This window comes from Arachis stenosperma, chromosome 9, assembly GCF_014773155.1.
Source record: "Arachis stenosperma cultivar V10309 chromosome 9, arast.V10309.gnm1.PFL2, whole genome shotgun sequence".
Lineage (NCBI taxonomy): Eukaryota > Viridiplantae > Streptophyta > Magnoliopsida > Fabales > Fabaceae > Arachis > Arachis stenosperma.
Window position 1 is genome coordinate 54,903,081 of NC_080385.1, and position 11,416 is coordinate 54,914,496.

General features: G+C 39.7%; 1 non-coding gene across 1 annotated transcript; it reads right to left on the reverse strand.

Moving 5' to 3' along the window:
• Positions 1–7,584: 7,584 nt before the first annotated feature.
• Positions 7,585–7,692, reverse strand: LOC130953979 (small nucleolar RNA R71). The gene has a single exon (XR_009076138.1). It is a non-coding gene; the product is annotated as a small nucleolar RNA R71 (small nucleolar RNA).
• Positions 7,693–11,416: the final 3,724 nt, after the last annotated feature.

Sequence of the window (11,416 nt, forward strand, 5' to 3'; positions counted from 1 at the left end):
TTAAATTTGATACATGAGCATGTAATACAAAAGTAGGAAAAATTATGGGAAGCTAAGTATAATTTTAAATTTTTTATATAGTATGTATATGTTAGGTGAGATCTTAGACTACTCAAGGATTCACTTCACTAGCTCACTTAGCCTTATATATATACCCTCACCCTTACCTTGGCCCCATTACAACCTTGAAAAGACCTCATGATGTTTGCATTGATGCATTAAATATTGTTGATTGGTTAGATGAAGAACAAAGTGTTAGAAAGCATGACTAGGGAAGAGTAGAGTGATTGACCCTAGACACTTGAGAGATTTGAAGTGCATATACATTTCCTGTGAGGGTCCAATGCTTGATTCTATGTTCCCTGCTTTCATGAGCTATCTTCTTACAAGTTTACTTATCTTTTATTGTGTAATTTGAATTAGTGGAATTTGGTTTATATTTATTCTTGGAGGATTTATTTACTTTTAAACCAAGTAGGTAGAAACATTTTGCATGTAGTTGCATTCATATACATAGGTTGCATTTCATAACATTTCACCTTTCCTCTTCATCTTTATAGTTTCTCTTGAGCTTAGCATGAGGACATGCTAATGTTTAAGTGTGGGGAGGTTGATAAAGCACTATTTTATGGTTTATCTTGTGCTCAATTGAGTGGTTTTTATATACTCTTTACCCACTTATTCATACTATTTGCATGGTTTTATATTTCCTTCCTGATTATGTGCTTTGATTGAAAACACGCTTCTTTGGACTTATATTTGCTTATTATTAATCCTCTCTTATCACCATTAGATGCCTTGATATGTGTGTTAAGTGATTTCAGAGATTACAGGGCAAGAATGGCTTGGAGGATGGAAAGGAAGCATGCAAAAGTGGAAGGAATACAAGAAGTTGGAGAAATTGCTAAGCTGTCTAGCCTGACCTCTTCGCACTCAAACGGCTATAACTTTAGCTACAGAGGTCCAAACGACGTGGTTTCAGTTGCGTTGGAAAGTAACGTCCGGGGTTTTAATTTGATATATAATTTGCCATAGTTGCCCCGACGCCAGGTAACGCGAACGCGTGGGTCACGCGGATGCGTGACCTGGCCAATACCCAATCCACGCGGTCGCGTGGACGACGCGGCCGCGTCACTTTTTCGCGACCTGTACGGACCAAAAAGCGCTGGAAGTGATTTCTGGGCTGTTTCTGACCCAGTTTTTGGCCCAGAGAACACAGATTAGAGGCTATAAAGTGGGGGAATGCATCCATTCATAAATATGCCTCTCATAATTTACTTTTCAAGTTTTAAATGTAGTTTTGGAGAAAGAGGTTCTATCCTTTCTCTCTCTCTCTTAGGATTTAGGTAATGTTTTTAGAAATTAGGATTTAGGACTTCTCTTAGCTTTCTAGAGTGACTCTCGATCCAGGTTCAATATTCCTTTTTCTATTTAAATCTCTCTTTTATATTTTGATTATTCTGAAGCTTTTATTATGTTTGATTGATGTTGCCCAATTGGCTGTTGATGACATTTTTATTTAATGATATTTGAGGTATTTCAGTTTACTATTGCTCTCTTTGATTTATGTTATTGATGCTTCCCATCTGAGGATATTTTCACTCTAGCAATTTTACTTTTTCCCCTTTTGGTTCTGATTAAGAATTTAGTAACTCAACAGTTGTTGAACTCAACGTAATTAATAATCGTTATCTTGCTAATTGAGCTGAACCTAAATAATCCCAACCTTTTCTTAGGAAATAATTAGGATTCAAAGGTCAATTTAATTAGTCCCTTGACTTTCCTTTGCCCTGGTAAAGGTTGACCAAGTGGAGTTTAGATTCAACTTTTATTATAGTTGAGAGAGATAACTAAGTTAGACCTCTAAATTCTCTTATCTTGCCAAAAGTTGTTTTACAGTTATTTATTTATTTTTAATTGCCATTTACTTTACTTGTCATTTAAATCACTTGCTTCTCACCTTCTAAACCCCGATTACAACCTTTATAACAAATAATAAGAACATACTTCCTCGCAGTTCCTTGAGAAGACGACCCGAGGTTTGAATACTCGGTTAACAATTTCTAAAGGGGTTTGTTACTTGTGACACCCAAAACGTTTGTATGAAAGGACTTTTGAAGGTTTAGAAACTATACTTGCAACGAGGATTTATCCACAATTTTCTAGACCACGCAAAAGTCTTCTCATCAAAATGGCGCCGTTACCGGGGAACTGCTAACGTGTGCCTTATTATTGGTTATTGTAAATATTTTTCTCTTGCTTGTTTATTTATTTTTGTTTTTCCTTTTTATCTTTATTTGCTACTATGAACTCTCACCCCTCTCGCTTTGAGTTTGGTTCTAATATTGTTAAAGGAAATAGAAGTTACAGCAGGAATGTGCACCAAGGTCAGACCAATCAAGGATGGATGGAACCAAGAGGATCTAATCAATCCTTTTGGCAGCAACACCCTCCGAGATATCCTGGACAAAGACCATTCTACCGCGCATACCCATCTGAAAGACATGGTGGACAACCTTGTAACTACCAACAAGCCCCACCCCGTGCATATGAACCGTCCTTTCAACATAACCTCGAACCACCACACTCACAAGCTTTTCTTCACCATTCGCCATCATATGATCCTTCCTTACCCCAATACCAATCCAATCGTTCCCAATCATTACCACTTCCCTATGTATCATGTCTAAGTCCAGCAAACCGCGAAGCAGAGGATCGCCTAAAAGAAACAATAACTAAATTTCAAACAACCATTCAACAACTGGAGCACGCACTAATCCAATGGGCCACTAAACGCTCAAATATACAAGGATCAACCACAACTCCATGTGGACAACCCGATGAAGAGCATAGCACGAAAGAAATACTAGAGACTCCAGTGGACAAGGCAGAGAATGAATTTGTACTAGAACAATTAGAAGAGGCTGTCTTTGTTCAAGAAGAAGAGTTGGTTGAAGATCTAGGCGATGCTGAACTTCCTTGGGAATCCAGAATTGAGGAAAACTCCGTCCAGGATGCTACAATTGATGCTAAGAAAGATACTGTACAATCTCCAAGGCAAGTCGTTTATGAGGAATCAGACGGAATAATCCAAGAAGCAAATTCCCTTGATGGTGATATTCACAAGTCTAGCTCTCTTGGTGATGAACTTGCGTCCGCAAGTGAATTCTCTGAGATCGAAGAATCTTCCCCAAGTGAATATGAAGATGATGCGGAGGTAGATTTCTCTCAACCTCCAATCTATGACTTGAGTGATGAGGAAGACACGGAAGACTTTGACCAGGACACAGATACAATTGAAGATCTTTGCAAAGAAGTGGAGGAATTCACAGAAGAGCATAAGGGAATAGAACTTACAGAACCACCAGAAACACCTATCCCAAGGCCACTACCACCTAATACAAGCTTCAAGTGGGTACAATCCTTAACTTATGACTTTACTTATTCACTTGAATATGGTTTACTTGAAACAGATGGCCAGCTTAGAGCTCTCTGCGGCTTTAAGAGTAAAAGGGAAATGGCTCGTACTCAGAGCTGGTGCACAAGGTTCAATAAAGTTCCACGCTTCACCTCGAAGTACACGGATTGGTATCATGCTCAATTGCATGGATCACGGAGAATGTTTGGTCATCACGGTGAGATTCTACTTTTTAACCCGCCCGAATGGAAACTTACAAATCAAAACGGAGGCGGATTTAAAAGCAAGGCTTGGAATCCTGGATTTTATTCTGACATTTATCACCCCGAGAACCTAAAAATCTGTTTGAAGCTGTTCAGAAGCTTCACATGCCTAGTTTGGGACCCCGGAGGTGATGAGCGGATAATTTGTACGCTTTTTGGCATTGTTTTTAGTATGTTTTTAGTATAATCCAGTTAGTTTTTAGTATATTTTTATTAGTTTTTAGTTAAAATTCACTTTTCTGGACTTTAATATGAGTTTGTGTGTTTTTCTGTGATTTCAGGTATTTTCTGGCTGAAATTGAGGGACCTGAGCAAAAATCTGATCCAGAGACTGAAAAGGACTGCAGATGCTGTTGGATTCTGACCTCCCTGCACTCGAAGTGGATTTTCTGGAGCTACAGAAGCCCAATTGGCGCGCTCTCAACGGCGTTGAAAAGTAGACATTCTGGGCTTTCCAGAAATATATGATAGTCCATACTTTGCCCAAGATTTGATGGCCCAAACCGGTGTTCAAAGTCACCTTCAGATTTCCCAGCGTTAAACGCTGGAACTGGCACCTAAATGGGAGTTAAACGCCCAAACTGGCATAAAAGCTGGCGTTTAACTCCAAGAAGAGTCTCTACACGAAAATGCTTCAATGCTCAGCCCAAGCACACACCAAGTGGGCCCGGAAGTGGATTTTTATGTCATTTACTCATCTCTGTACACCCTAGGCTACTAGTTCTCTATATATAGGACCTTTTACTATTGTATTTTCATCTTCTGATCTTTGGAATCTTTTGTTCTTTAGATCTTTTGATCACTTTGGGAGGCTGGCCTCATGGCCATGCCTAGACCTTGTTCTTATATATTTTCAACGGTGGAGTTTCTACACACCATAGATTAAGGTGTGGGGCTCTGCTGTACCTCGAGTATTAATGCAATTACTATTGTTCTTCTATTCAATTCCGCTTGTTCTTTGTCCAAGATATCACTTGTTCTTCAACTTGATGAATGTGATGATCCGTGACACTCATCATCATTCTCACCTATGAACGTGTGACTGACAACCACCTCCGTTCTACCTTAGATTGGGTGAATATCTCTTGGATTCCTGATACACGATGCATGGTTGATCGCCTGACAACCGAGTGTTCGCCTGACAAACGAGCCAGCCATTCTGTGAGATCAGAGTCTTCGTGGTATAGGCAAGAACTGATGGCGGCATTCAAGAGAATCCGGAAGGTCTAACCTTGTCTGTGGTATTCTGAGTAGGATTCAATGATTGAATGACTGTGACGTGCTTCAAACTCCTGAGGGCGGGGCGTTAGTGACAGACGCAAAAGAATCACTGGATTCTATTCCGGCCTGATCGAGAACCGACAGATGGATAGCCGTGCCGTGACAGGGTGCGTTGAACATTTCCACTGAGAGGATGGGAGGTAGCCACTGACAACGGTGAAACCCTTGCATAAGCTTGCCATGGAAAGGAGTAAGAAGGATTGGATGAAGACAGTAGAAAAGCAGAGAGACGGAAGGGAAGGCATCTTCATACACTTATCTGAAGCTCTCACCAATGACATACATAAGTATCTCTATCTTTATCTTTATGTTTTATTCATCATCTATACCCATTTGAGTCTGCCTGACTAAGATTTACAAGGTGACCATAGCTTGCTTCATACCAACAATCTCCGTGGGATCGACCCTTACTCGCGTAAGGTTTATTACTTGGACGACCCAGTGCACTTGCTGGTTAGTTGTGCGGAGTTGTGTTTATGCCATGGTATTGAACACCAAGTTTTTGGATTCATTACCGGGGATTATTTGAGTTGTGAAAAGTATTGATCACAATTTCGTGCACCAAGTTTTTGGCGCCGTTGTCGGGGATTGTTTCATATATGGACAACTGACGGTTCATCTTGTTGCTTAGATTAGGTATTTTTTCTTCAGAGTTCTTAAGAATGAATTCTAGTGTTTCAAGGTGATGTTCTTATCATCACCAAAGCTGATTGATCTTCATCAATTTAGCTCTTGAATGCAATGTCCTGCTGAAGCTTGGCTAGCCATGTCTAATTCCTTTAGACTGAAGCTTTAGACTAACATTGCATGATTCCTGGAATTCTCATTAAGAATTTTGATACCTTTATTTTCTCTTCCATATAATTTTCGAAAAAAAAAACACAAAAAAAAAATTACAAAATCATAAAATCCAAAAATTTCTTGTTTGAGTCTAGTGTCTCATTTTAAGTTTGGTGTCAATTGCATGCATTCATTCATGTGTCTTAAGGATCTTCAAGATGTTATTGATGATTTCTTACTCTAATCTTTAAATTCTCTTGACTTGAGTGTTTTGTGTGTCTTATATGCATTCTCATTAGTGTCAGTAGTATACAAACTGCTAAGTTTGGTGTCTTGCATGCATTGTTATTTGATTTTAGTTGCATTTTGATTATTAAAAATCCAAAAATATTTTTAATTTGTGTCTTCTCAAGTCAATAATATAGAGAATTGAAGATTCAGAACATACAGCAGAGGAATTGCACAGAAAAAGCTGGGTGTTCAAAACGCCCAGTGAAGAAGGACAGACTGGCGTTTAAACGCCAGCCAGGGTACTTGGTTGGGCGTTTAACGCCCAAAAAGGTAGTGCATTGGGCGTTAAACGCCAGAATGTGCACCATTCTGGGCGTTTAACGCCAGGATGGCACAAGGGGGAGAATTTTGTTTTCAAATCAATTTTTTTTTCAAGTTTTCAAAGTTTTTCAAAATCAAATCTTTTTCAAATCATATCTTTTCAATCAAATGTTTTCAAAATCAATTTCTTTCTTTTTTTAAAGATACTTGCTATCAATTAATGATTTGATTCAACATTTTAAGTATGTTGCCTTTTCTGTTGAGGAAGGTTTAATGTTTGAATCATATCTTTTCTTGATAGCCAAGTTATTAATTTTTAAATTCAAATCTTCTTAAAAGTTTTTCAAATCATATCTTCTCAATCACATCTTTTAAAAACCAATCATATCTTCTCAACCACATCTTTTTCAAAATAGTTTTCAATCAAATCTTTTTAATTTCTAAATTTCAAAATCTTTTTCAAAAATCACTTTACTTCTTTCCCACTTTTGCTTTCGAAAATCAATTAGTGTTTTTCAAAATGTTTTCAAAATCTTTTACTTGATTTTCGAAAATTACTTCCCTTTTTCTCACATCCTTTTATTTATGGACTAACACTATTCCTTGATGCAAAATTCGAACTCCATCTTCTTTGATAAGTTCAAATTTTCTACCTCTTTCTTCTATTTTTCTGTTCTTCTGACACCTCAAGGAATCTCTATACTGTGACATAGAGGATTCCATATTTTCTTGCTCTCTTCTCTTTCATATGAGCAGGAACAAAGACAAAGGCATTCTTGTTGAAGCTGACCCTGAACCTGAAAGGACCTTGAAGCGAAAGCTAAGAGAAGCTAAAGCACAATTCTCCATAGAGGACCTAACAGAAACCTTCAAGGAAGAAGAACACATGGCAGCCGAAAACAACAACAATGCCAACAATGCAAGGAAGGTGCTTGGTGACTTTACTGCACCTACTCCCGACTTCTATGGGAGAAGCATCTCTATCCCTGCCATTGGAGCAAACAACTTTGAGCTTAAGCCTCAATTAGTTTCTCTAATGCAACAGAATTGCAAGTTCCATGGACTTCCATTGGAAGATCCTCATCAGTTCTTAGTGAATTCTTGCAAATCTGTGACACTGTCAAGACTAATGGGGTTGACCCTGAGGTCTACAGACTTATGCTATTCCCTTTTGCTGTAAGAGACAGAGCTAGGACATGGTTGGACTCACAACCTAAAGAAAGCCTGGACTCATGGGAAAAGCTAGTCAATGCCTTCTTGGCAAAGTTCTTTCCACCTCAAAAATTGAGTAAGCTTAGAGTGGAAGTCCAAACCTTCAGACAGAAGGATGGGGAATCCCTCTATGAAGCTTGGGAAAGATACAAACAATTGATCAGAAAATGTCCTTCTGACATGCTTTCTGAATGGAGCATCATAGGTATTTTCTATGATGGTCTCTCTGAACTATCCAAGATATCTTTGGATAGCTCTGCTGGAGGATCTCTTCATTTGAAGAAGACGCCTACAGAAGCTCAAGAGCTGATTGAAATGGTTGCAAATAACCAATTCATGTACACTTCTGAAAGGAATCCTGTGAACAATGGGACTAATCAGAAGAAAGGAGTTCTTGAGATTGATACTCTGAATGCCATTCTGGCTCAGAACAAGATATTGACTCAACAAGTCAATTTGATTTCTCAAAGTCTGTCTGGAATGCAAAATGCACCAAGCAGTACTAAGGATGCTTCATCTGAAGAAGAAGCCTATGATCCTGAGAACCCTTCAATGGAAAAGGTGAATTACCTAGGAGAACCCTATGGAAACACCTATAATTCTTCATGGAGAAATCACCCAAATCTCTCATGGAAGGATCAACAGAGACCTCAACAAGGTTTCAACAACAATAATGGTGGAAGAAACAGGTTTAGCAATGGCAAGCCTTTTCCATCATCTTCTCAGCAACAGACAGAGAATTCTAAGCAGAACCCCTCTGACTTAGCAACTATGGTCTCTGATCTAATCAAAACCACTCAAAGTTTCATGACTGAAACAAGGTCCTCCATTAGAAACTTGGAGGCACAAGTGGGACAGCTGAGCAAGAAAATTACTGAACTCCCTCCTAGTACTCTCCCAAGCAATACAGAAGAAAATCCAAAAGGAGAGTGCAAGGCCATCAACATGGCCGAATTTGGAGAGGAAGGAGAGGAAGTGAACGCCACTGAGGAAGACCTCAATGGGCGTGCACTAGCCTCCACTGAGTTCCCCAATGAGGAACCATGGGAATCTGAGGCTCAAAATGAGACCATAGAGATTCCATTGGACTTACTTCTGCCTTTCATGAGCTCTGATGAGTATTCTTCCTCTGAAGAGGATGAGTATGTCACTGAAGAGCGAGTTGCTAAATACCTTGGAGCAATCATGAAGCTAAATGACAAGTTATTTGGAAATGAGACTTGGGAGGATGAACCCCCTTTGCTCACCAAAGAATTGGATGACTTGTCTAGGCAGAAATTACCTCAAAAGAGGCAGGACCCTGGGAAGTTTTCAATACCTTGTACCATAGGCACCATGACCTTCAAGAAGGCTCTGTGTGACTTAGGGTCAAGTGTAAACCTCATGCCTCTCTCTGTAATGGAGAAGCTAGGGATCTTTGAGGTACAAGCTGCAAGAATCTCACTAGAGATGGCAGACAATTCAAGAAAACAAGCTTATGGACTTGTAGAGGATGTTTTGGTAAAAATTGAAGACCATTACATCCCTGCTGATTTCATAGTCCTAGAGACTGGGAAGTGCATGGATGAATCTATCATCCTTGGCAGACCCTTCCTAGCCACAGCAAAGGCCGTGATTGATGTTGATAGAGGTGAACTGATCATTCAAGTGAATGAAGAATCCTTTGTGTTTAAGGCTCAAGGATATCCCTCTGTCACCATGGAGAGGAAGCATGAAGAGCTTCTCCCAAATCAGAGTCAAACAGAGCCCCCACAGTCAAACTCTAAGTTTGGTGTTGGGAGGCCACAACCAAACTCTAAGTTTGGTGTTGAACCCCCACATTCAAACTCTAAGTTTGGTGTTGGGAGGTTCCAACATTGCTCTGAGCATTTGTGAGGCTCCATGAGAGCCCTCTGTCAAGCTACTGACATTAAAGAAGCGCTTGTTGGGAGGCAACCCAATGTTATATTTTATATATTTTCTTTTGTTATTTTATGTTTTCTGTAGGTTGATGATCATGAGAAGTCACAAAAACAATTGAAAAAGCAAAAATAGAATGAAAAACAGGAAGAAAAACAGCACACCCTGGAGGAAGAACTTACTGGCGTTTAAACGCCAGTAAGGCTAGCAGATGGGCGTTTAACGCCCAGTCTGGCACCATTCTGGGCATTTAACGCCAGAAAGGGGCACCAGACTGGCGTTAAACGCCAGGAAAGGGCAAGAACCTGGCGTTAAACGCCAGAAATGGGCACCAGCCCGGCGTTTAATGCCAGAATTGGCTAAAAACGCAATTTTGCATGCCATTTGGTGCAGGGATGACTTTTTCTTGACACCTCAGGATCTGTGGACCCCACAGGATCCCCACCAACCCCACCACCCTCTTTCTTCTCCACCCATTCACCAATCACCTCAATACCTCTTCCCCAAAAAACCCTTCACCTATCAAATCCCATCTTCCTCTTCACCACTCACATCCATCCTTCATAAAACCCCACCTACCTCACCATTCAAATTCAAACCACTTTCCCACCCAAACCCACCCATAATGGCCGAAACACAAAGCCATTCCCTTCTTCCTCATTCCTTCTTCTTCTACTCTCTTCTTTCTTCTTTTGCTCGAGGACGAGCAAACCTTTTAAGTTTGGTGTGGTAAAAGCATTGCTTTTTGTTTTTCCATAACCATTTATGGCATCTAAGGCCGGAGAAACCTCTAGAAAGAGGAAAGGGAAGGCAAAAGCTTTCACCTCCGAGTCATGGGAGATGGAGAGATTCATCTCAAGGGTGCATCAAGACCACTTCTATGAAGTTGTGGCCATGAAGAAGGGTCAACTTTGATCAAAGGTTGGACCAAGTCCTCATAAACATTTGTGAAGAGGGCGCTCAATGGAAGAGAAATTCAAGAGGAAAGCCGGTTCAACTGAGAAGGCATGACCTCAAGCCCATCACTAAGAAAAGGATGGAGCAAACAAGAGACCCCTCTCATCATGAGATCCCTGAGATGCCTCAAGGGATGCACTTTCCTCCATGAAATTAGAGAAGATTAAAGAATCATGAGAGAGGAGCAACAAAGACAAGGAAGAGACATTGAGGAGCTCAAGCACTCCATAAGGCCTTCAAGAGGAAGAACAAGCCGCCATCACTAAGGTGGACCCGTTCTTTAATCTCCTTGTTCTTTATTTCCTTGTTTTTCGAAAAATGTGCTTTATGTTTGCCCATGTTTGTATCTTATGATCATTAGTGTCTTAGTGTCTATGCCTTAAAGTTATGAATGTCCTATGAATCCATCACCTCTCTTAAATGAAAAATGTTTTAATTACAAAAGAACAAGAAGTACAGGATTTCGAATTCATCTTTAAAACTAGCTTAATTAGTTTGATGTGGTGACAATACTTTTTGTTTTCTGAATGTATGCTTGAACAGTGCATATGTCTTTTGAATTTGTTGTTCATGAATGTTAAAATTGTTGGCTCTTGAAAGAATGATGAAAAAGGAGACATGTTACTGAGGATCTGAAAAATCATAAAAATGATTCTTGAAGCAAGAAAAAGCAGTGAATACAAAAAAAAAAGAGAAAGAGAAGGAGAAAAACGAAAAAAAAAGGGAGAAAAAGAAAAAGAAAGAAAAAGAAAGAAATAAAGTTGTGATCTAAGGCAAAAAGAGTGTGCTTAAGAACCCTGGACACCTCTAATTGGGGACTCTAGCAAAGCTGAGTCACAATCTGAAAAGGTTCACCCAATTATGTGTCTGTGGCATGTATGTATCCGGTGGTAATACTGGAAAACAGAGTGCTTTGGGCCACGGCCAAGACTCAATAAGTAGCTGTGTTCAAGAATCATCATACTTAACTAGGAGAATCAATAACACTATCTGGATTCTGAGTTCCTAAAGAAGCCAATCATTCTGAATTTCAAAGGATAAAGTGAGATGCCAA